Source organism: Panthera pardus, unplaced genomic scaffold (genome assembly GCF_024362965.1).
Source record: "Panthera pardus isolate Hobbes unplaced genomic scaffold, ASM2436296v1 HiC_scaffold_27, whole genome shotgun sequence".
NCBI classification, from domain to species: Eukaryota; Metazoa; Chordata; class Mammalia; order Carnivora; family Felidae; genus Panthera; species Panthera pardus.
Window position 1 is genome coordinate 36323631 of NW_026526843.1, and position 9900 is coordinate 36333530.

Sequence of the window (9900 nt, forward strand, 5' to 3'; positions counted from 1 at the left end):
GTAATTGCTCAGTATGTGTTCAGAAACTCAGATAAAACATGAATTTCATTCATCTTGAGAAGATATGCTCACAATAATTCTATTAAATGTCATCTCTAATCCCCAGACTCTCTTGATTTAATCCAGGACGGTTCTATTGCTGCCAGCAGCTCTTTGTGGACTGTCCATGTTAAATTAATTATAAGATTTAAAACAGGATTATCTCGACTCGTATTTGACTTGATCTTTGTCCTTTTCACCCTTTCAATTCTCTTTTGTACAGTCAGTTCTTATTGACCTCAGTGATACCACTGACTGTGAAAGGTACAACAGAGAGGATTAAACACGGAAAACCTTCAAAGATTATCAACTACACTTCCTAAAACATACTTATGATTTTTAACACATTGAACTTAAAATTTAAGTGTAAAAGTAGTCATGGAAATTGGATGGGCTTAGAACATCTTTCGCTCCCTTAAATAGTGTGTTTTTAAATTTTATTTATTTATTTATTTACTCTGAGAGAGGGGGCGGAGGGAGGGGCAGAGAGAGAGAGAGGGAGAGAGAGAATCCCAAGCAGGCTCCGCACTGTCAGCACGAGGAGCCCAATGTGGTGCTTGAACCCACAAACCCGAGAGATCATGGCCTGAGCTGAAATCAAGAGTTGGACACTTGGGGCGCCTGGGTGGTTCAGTCGGTTGAGTGTCCGACTTCAGCTCAGGTCATGATCTCACACTCATGGGTTCGAGCCCCGTGTCAGGCTCTGTGCTGACAGCTGAGAGCCTGGAGCCTGCTTGGGATTCTGTGTCTCCCTGTCTCTCTGTCCCTCCCCTACTCGTGCTCTGTCTCTGTCTCTCTCTCTCTTAAAAATAAATCAACATTAATTAAAAAAAAAATGCCATTTCAAAGTGTCTCAGATTTCCCAAAGTGCTCCTTGAGATACTGCATCTTGTTCACTATTGTATACCCATCGCCTATTGTTGGAGAAGTGAATAAAGTACAACAAAGATGGCCGGTGGGGCTAAAACAAACTCTGGTCTCTAGCTTAGAGACCCCCTCTTCCAGGTTCTTCTTCCTTGATTTGCTGCACGGGCGAAAACCCCCACAGATATGGAAGCTGACGACTATAAATTACCCTCCCCACTTGCATTCGGGGCTCAGATCCTTGGAGACATGGTCTCCTCTGAGCCCGCCAGTGTTAAATAAATCTCCAATCCACCAAGATCTCCGAGTGCCGCTTGGGTTTTCTGCCAGCGTTCCAGCCTGGTTCTGTAACACCATCATGTGGGGGAAATATAGTAGGTGCTCAGTAAATAGTTTGAGTCTTTTTAAATAAACAGAAAGGTGTGACCCCCCCCCCTCAGATTTAAGTTTTTGCATGTGGACCATATTTAGTCACAATGATTCAATCAATGGCTCTAAATAAAAGGGTCTAGAAACTATGGACCATGGGTTAAAAATTTGGCCCACTACCGGTTTCTGTAAATAAAGTTCTGTTACAACATAGGCTTGTTCATTTGTCTGTGGCTGCTTTCATGCTACAATAGCAGAGTTGAGTAGTTCTGAAAGAGACTATGTGGCCCACAAAGTCTAAAATATTTATTTACTCTCTGTCCTTCACAGAGTTTTTCAAATTTGCCATAGGGAGTGTGTTTAGGCAAAACTAAAAGGGAACATTCAGGGAATGCAAATCAATACTATAGTGAGATGTCATGCTACAACATCTAGGATGGCTGTAATTTCTTTAAAAACTGAAAATATGGGCACCTGGGTGGCTCAGTTGGTTGAACGTCCCACTTCAGCTCAGGTCATGATCCCCCGGTCTGTGAGTTCAAGCCCCTCATTGGGCTCTGCTGACAGCTCAGAGCCTGGAACCTGCTTCAGAGTCTGTATCTCACTCTCTCTGCCTGCCCCTCCCCTCCCAGTGCTCGCTCTCTCTCTCTCTTTCTCTCTCTCTATCTCAAAAATAAATAAACATTTAAAAAACCCACAAAACTGAAAAGAAACAATGTTGGCTGGAATGTGGAGAGATCGAACCCGAGTATGTTGCTGGTAGGAATGCATAAAGGTACAAGTGCTGTGCAAAACAGTTTTGTGGTTCCTTGATAAACAAAACACAGGATTGCCATATAACCTAGCAATTCCATTTAGAGGTATATACCCAAAGGAATTGAAAGCAGGGACCTCCGATATTGGCATGCGGCATTGTTTACAATAGACAAAAGGTGGAAACAACCTATGATGTTGCAGTTTATAAGAAGAAACAGATTTGGTCTTCCTCCCGGTTTCTAGAGGCACAGAGCTCCTAAAATCCTTAGAATTTCCTAAGTGATGAGAATAACAAGGGTATCTTTTGTGATGTTAATGCTGTGACTTTTGGACCACAGCCTAACGTTAGGGTCTGGTTGCTAGGAGAATCAAATGCAAGAACTTTCAGTCCCAACCCTCCCTGACCTGTGGGAGGGGCAGAGGGACTGGAGGTTGAATCAATTGTTATTGGCCATTGATGTAATCAGGCGTGCCCACGAACTGACAGGATTTAGAGAGCTTCATTCATTCCGAGGCTGCTGAATTCAGGGAGGTGGTGGTTGGTCGAGTGCAACGCCAGGAGAGGGCATGGACGCTCCATGCCCCTTTTCCCCTGCCCTACACATCCCTTCCATCTGGCTGTTCATCTGTATTCTTTATCACACCCTCTAAAAAACGGGCAAACACGAGTGTTTCTCTGAGTTCTGTGAGCTGCCGTAGCAAATTATTCAAACCCGTGGAGGGAGTTCTGAGAACCTGTCATCTGTAGCCAAATCTGGACAGAAGTTGTGGTTAACCTGGGAGCCTACTACTTGTGACTGGCATCTGAAGTAGGGGTGGGAGCGGTCTTGTGAGACGGAGCCCTTAACCTTTGGGATCTGATGCTATCTCCAGGTAGATAGTGTCAGCATTGAGTTTAATTGTAGGACACCCAACTGGCTTAGGAAACCCAGCTGGCGTGGGTGAAAAAACCCACACACGTTGGGTGACCGGAAGTGTCCAAAGGGAAGTATTCTGTGTCAGTAGTAAAGGAGACACACGGGAGAGAAACAACAGGAGATGGAAGACGGAGGTTTTTCCTTTACATATAACCCGAGTGCCCATCAACAAAGGAATGAGTAAACAAAATGTGGAATATCAGTCATCCATAAAGGAAAAAAAAAACGTTCTGACTCATGCTACGATTGATAAATCATGAACACATTATGCCAAGTGAGAGAAGTCAGACACAAAAAGGCAAAAGTGGTTCCACTTATATGAAATATCTAGATTAGGCAAATTCCTAGAAACTGAAAGTAGATTAGAAATTCTGGTGGCTGTGGTGAAGGGAGATTGAGGAGTTATTGATGAATGGTTATAGAGTTTCTTCTGGGGCTAATTAAAAAAAAAATAGGCACCGGGGCACCTGGGTGGCTCAGTCGGTTGGGTGTCCGACTTTAGCTCAGGTCACGATCTCACAGCTTGTGAGTTCGAGCCCCGTGTCGGACTCTGTGCTGACAGCTCGGAGCCTGGAGCCTGCTTCGGATTCTGTGTCTCCCTCTCTCTCTCTCCCCTCCTCCGCTCATGCTCTGTCTCTCTCTGTCTCAAAAATAAATAAACATAAAAAAAAATTTAAAAAATAGGCACCCAAAACATACTCTTAACTACAGAGAAGAAACTGATGGTTACCAGAGGGGAGGTGGGTGGTGAATGGGTTAAATAGGTGATGGGGATCAAGGAGAGCATTTGTGATGAGCACCGAGTGTTGGATGGAAGTGTTGTACACGTGAAACTAATAATACCCTGTATGTTAATTAAATGGAATTTCAATAAAACTTAAAAAAATAATTTTTGGAAACGGTGATGATGACTGCACAACACGTGAATGTAATACCACTGAATTGTGCAATTAAAATGGTTAAAATGGCAAATTTTATCTCATTTAAAAAAATGTTTATTTTTAAGAGAGAGAGAGACAGAGAGACAGAGTGTGTGCAGCGCAGGGCAGAGAGAGAGAGGGAGACACAGAATCAGAAACAGGCTCCAGGTTCTGAGCTGTTTGCACAGAGACCAATGCGGGGCTCGAACCCATGGACTACGAGATCATGACCTGAGCTGAAGTCGGCCCCTCAACCAGCTGAGAGACCCAGGCACCCCACCACAATTTTTATGTACCAATAAATATTGAACATAGCAATAAATATGGAATTGTACACACCAAATGGTTGAATTGTGTGGTATTTGAATTGTATCTCAATAAGGCTGTTAAAAAAAACAATCTAAATTGTGAGGGAATAATGAGTGTTTGGGCTCCTAAAAAAGTCAGATAAGTCTCAGAGCACTCAAATCACATGTTTTATTAAATCAATTTAACATTACAGTTAGAAGTTAGGGCAGGGGCACCTGGGTGGCTCAGTCAGTTAAGCGTCCGACTCTTGGTTTCAGCTCAGGTCACGGTCTCATGGTTCGTGAGTTCGAGCCCCGCATGGGGCCCTGTGCTGGCAGCGTGGAACCTGCTTAGGGTTCTCTCTCTCTCCCTCTCTCTCTCTCTGCCCCTCCTGTGCTCGCACTCTCTCTCTCAAAATAAATAAATCAACTTACAAAAAACAAAGGGGGATAGAAATAGAATATGTTAACACACTTAGGACAAGCTGCCAGTGAACTGAACCACGCCTGGGTTATGCAATGTTTATGTGTTCAGCCTTCCTCACTGATGGTGTAATTGGGTAGACCAGCAATGACGTTTGAGCATAGAGGCTTTGTGAATGAAAGAAGCCCCAAGCCAATCAGACACACATTCTCTATTGGACAGTTGTAGGGGCAGGTGAGCCTGTCCACAGTTGGAACTTGCCATAGCCCAACGAGCAGCTGGAGATTTTTATTTTTTGGTTCCTGGCCAGAGGATACACAGGCCCAGAATAGATGTCACTCATGAATGGCTGATTCAGGTCCTCATGAATACTGAGTGCCTCATATATTTAGTGTGCTGTGAATATTTGGTGCCTCGGGGGCTTGATGTGTATTTACTGCATCATGAATATTAGGTGCCTCCTGCACCTCATGAATATTTAGTGCCTACTTAGTTTTTCTATCCCTTCTGATTTATGTTCTGTACACATATACCCTACCTTATGTCTAAAATGTCTCACGAGCTACTTACCTCCTTGTCTGAGCTTAACTTATGTATGAATTTCCTCGCTCCCATTTGTTTTCTTGTTTTCTATGGCAGAATTAAATATTCCCGGTCAATACAACATATTCATATTACAATTAGCTTGCAATATCCCCATTTTACAAATAAGAAAACTGCACAGAGGCATTAAGTTGTGGGACTTACCAGTGTCACAGGTGGAGGTAGGGTTCCAATTCTGGTAGCATGATTCCAGAGCTCATACTTTTGTTTTCATTTTGTTTTAATCTTGATTAAGTTTTTAAAAATTTTAATTCCAGTATAGTTAACATACAGTGTTATATTAGTTGCAAGTGTATGATATCGTGATTCAGCAGTTCTATACATTACTCAGTGCTCATCATAAGTGTACTCTTCTTTTTTTTTTTTAATGTTGACTTATTTTTGAGAGAGAGACAGAGCAAGCAGGGGAGAGGCAGAGAGAGAGGGAGACACAGAATCCGAAGCAGGATCCAGGCTCTGAGCCATCAGCACAGAGCCCGATGTGGGGCTTCAACTCATGAACCATGAGATCATGGCCTGAGCTGAAGTCAGACACTTAACCGACTGAGCCACCCAGGCACCCCATGATAAACGTACTCTTAATCCTCTTTACCTATTTCACTCATTCCCCCACATCTCTCCCCTCTGGTAACCATCAGGTTTGTTCTCTATAGTTAAGGGTCTGTTTCTTGCTTTGCCTCTCTCGCATGCATGCTTTTTTTTTTTTCTTTTGCGGAGCTCATGCTTTTAACTATTATGTTCTACCTCTAAGGATCAGTGTGAGGTAAGGGACTACAGGAGTATACGGTGCACATCATAAAAGCTGCTGTGAGTACCATGGAAGCTCACTGGAGAGAGGTTTATGGGAAGACTTTATGGAAGAATCATCTCAGATGGCCTAGGAAGAAGCAAAGGATAATTACAAGCAGGAATCAGAGCCCAAGTGTTAGGTTATTTGTGATTTAAAATACTGCCACATACTTTAACACTGTGATCATGTTTGTGTGTCTGTATTAGTTCAAGTTACAACCCAGATGTAACTAGTATTCTAGTTAGGAGCTCACATTCCAGAGAGCCACCTCATTTTTTTTTTAAATACTTATTTTGAGAGAGAGAGAGAAAGAAAGAGAGCACGAGCATGGGGCGGGGAAGGCAGAGAGAGAGAATCCCAAGCAGGCTCCATGTTGCCAGCACAGAGCCCGATATGGGGCTCAATCCCACGAACCTCGAGATTGTGACCTGAGCTAAAATCAAGAGTTGGGTTGCTCAATTGACTGAGCCACCCAGGAATCCCGAATCAAATCATTTTAATGAGGAGTCATCTATTAAAGTGCTTCCTTTATTTATAGCTACACTGTCCCTAGCAATACCAAGTGCTTTACTCATTAGCAATTTTTTTTAAATTTTTTTTTAACATTTTATTTATTTTTGAGACAGGGAGAGACACAGCATGAACAGGGAGGGTCAGAGAGAGGGAGACACAGAATCTGAAACAGGCTCCAGGCTCTGAGCTGTCAGCACAGAGCCCGACGCGGGGCTCGAACTCACGGACCGTGAGATCATGACCTGAGCCGAAGTCGGCCGCTTAACCGACTGAGCCACCTAGGCGCCCCACTCATTAGCAATTTTAAATGTTGGAAGCTGGTGTTTATTGGTGAATTGTGTGGCTTGTTAGCATAATGAACATTAGAAATGAGTTCTCACCATTGAAATTAAAGATAGATAAAATATGTGGATTGGCTAAAATATTTTGAGTACACACTTTGTTCTTATAGGAGTAGGATAAAAAAAAGATCCAGTGAGGCCTGGGGTTTTACCATTAGGAAAACCAGAACTGAAATCTAAATGGGATCGAGAATTTCTCGTTGCCAGATGCAGACTACAGGCTAACAGAATTCTGCCTCTGGAACATAATTACATCTTGTATTTTTGTGGATTTTGTGGATTGAGAAAAGGTTTATGTGCACATAGATTCCAGAATCACTTGCAGTCACCTCACAGGGTCCCGGGGATCCATAGTCTACAGCTTGGAAGGGCAGTTTCACATCATTAGAACGTTATTTTATTTTATTAAAAAAATTTTTTAAATTTTTATTCGTTTTTGAGAGAGAGACAGAGACAGAGCACGAGCAGGGGAGGGGAGGGGCAGAGAGAGAGGGAGACACAACATCTGAAACAGCCTCCAGGCTCTGAGCTGTCAGCGCAGAACCTGACGCGGGGCTCCAACCCATGAACCGTGAGATCATGACCTGAGCCGAAGTCGGATGCTTAACCGACTAAGCCACCCAGATGCCTCTATTTATTTTTAAGTAATCTCTACACCTAACATGGGGCTTGAACGCACAACGCCAAGATCGATAGTTTCACACGCTCTACTGACTGAGCCAGCAAGGTGCCCCTGGAGCTTCATTTTAGGAAGATTAATTCATCTGACTTTGGAATGTGGGATGAATTGAATGGGGGAGAGAACTCCAGATAAAAAGTAGTAGGAGCATGTTAACTGTGAGAACGAAGCAGAGAGGTTGGGTTGGAGAAACATGGCGGAGAAAGCATAAGCATGACTCAACAACTAAACACAGGGAGTGAAGGCAGGAGGGGCGATATTTCTAAACAACGTGGATTTAGAGCTTACTATGTGTCAGGCATATTCTAGGTAGTTTGTGCATATTATTAACTCATTTATTCCTCACAGAAACCCTGCAAGTTAGGTAGTTTGGAGATGAAGAAACTGAGAATATAAATCTAAGGTCAGACTAAGGTCAGAGAATTGGGATTTAAACTCAGGCAGCCTGGCTACAAAATCCTAACTGTTCAACTATACTGCTTTAAAGAATTAAATATAACCCCAAGGGTTTGAGCCCCTGTGATTAGGAGAATGGTGAGGTCATTAATTGAAATAGAGAAATCAGGGGCACCTGGCTGACCCAGTCAGAAAAGCACATGACTCTTCATCTCAGGGTTGTGAGTTTGAGCCTCGGGTAGGGTGTAGAGATTACTAAATAAATAAACAACAACAACAAAAAAGAAATTTAGAAACCAGCAGAAGTATTTGAGGGAAGGAGAAAAACCATATATGTGCATAGGTATTGGTCAGACATTCTACTTTTTTTTTCTTTCTTTCGTTTTTATTTTTCCAGTTGTATATATAATCGATGTATAGCACTATGTAAGTTTAAGGTGTGCATCGTGACTTGACATACATATGTTGTGAAATGATTACCGCCGTATGTTTAGTTAACATCTATTACTTCATAAAGTTACAAAAAAAATGTTTTTCCTTATGATGAAAACTGTTAGTATTTACTCTCTTAACAACTTACAAATAGGCCATATCGCAGCGTTAACTATAGTCATCATGTCGTACGTTACATCCCCAGTACTTTCTCCTCAACATGTATCTTATAGCTGGAAGTCTGTACCTTTTGACCACCTCCGTCTGATTCTCCCACCCCACCCCCACTTCTGGTAACCCAAAATCTGACATTGTTCATCTATGGGTTTGTTTTTGTTTTTTTAGATTTCACATAGAAGTGGGACCATGCAGGATTTGTCTTTCTCTGACTTATTTCACTTAGTGTAATGCCCTCAATGTCCACCCATGTTGTCCCGAAGGGGAGGATTTCTTTCTTTTTTGTGGCTGAATAGTATTCCTGTATGTGTATATGTATGTGTGTGTGTGTGTGTGTGTGTGTGTGTGTGTGTGCGTCTACACCACATTGTCTTTATCTATTCATTCGAGATGTTCTATTGTAGTATAACTAAAAACTCTGGAATTCAAAAATGTCAAGAATGGATAATTATTATTAATACAACTAATTAGTACAATTAATTAATTAATGCAAGTAATACTCATACAACTATTATTATTACTACTAACTCAACTATTATTAATACTATTAACTCATACAAAGCATACCTTAAACAAGCCATTCTAGTGCAAGCTAAGTGACAACACTCAGGGAATGACAGAATGTTGAAGGAAATCAGAATATGTCACCCTGAAATATGCCTCTTTGACATAAAAAATATTTTTGAAGTTAAGGCAATTAAGAAGCAGTAAACACGGAAAAAGCTCCTCCTTTTCAGCCTAAAGGCAGGAAATAAATTCTCCTCTTACTGGAGACAGATTCTAATCAGCCCAGAGTTGGCACCAGAGAAATCTATATAAACAAACCTTGTTAACTAACCCTTATCTTCCTAGTTACTTCTTCACCGTGAACTACCCTAGTCCAAACCCCTTTGTCTTGTCAACTCTTCACAAATTTGTTTCTTTGTCTAAGAGGTATTACAAAAGCTTCCTGTTCCAGTCACTTCTTTGGGCCTTCATTCTCTTGTAAAGACTCCCGTATACATGTAAAAATTAATAAAACCTGAATGCTTTTCTGTTCTTCTTTCCTTTTGTCCTCCTAACCTTTCCCTGTCAGTGTAATTTTCAGACCCAGCCAGAGACCCTAAGCAGGTCGAGGAAAACTTTTATATCCCTACAATGTCACCACATAAGCAAGCCACTGAAGCGAAGAAATGAAGGAAAACATAGACCTTATTTTCCTATAACCCCACCTACGCCCTTTTATGTATCTTATCACAGTGTGTCTTAATTATGTTGGCTTTCTCTCTGGTTTATCCCCTATCCCCTTAACGAGGTTGTGAGTTCCTTGAGGACAAGGTTCTTATCTTACTCATTTTTTACCTCACAGCACCCATTACATCTCGTGATGCTCATTGGTGCCCAGATATTTTTT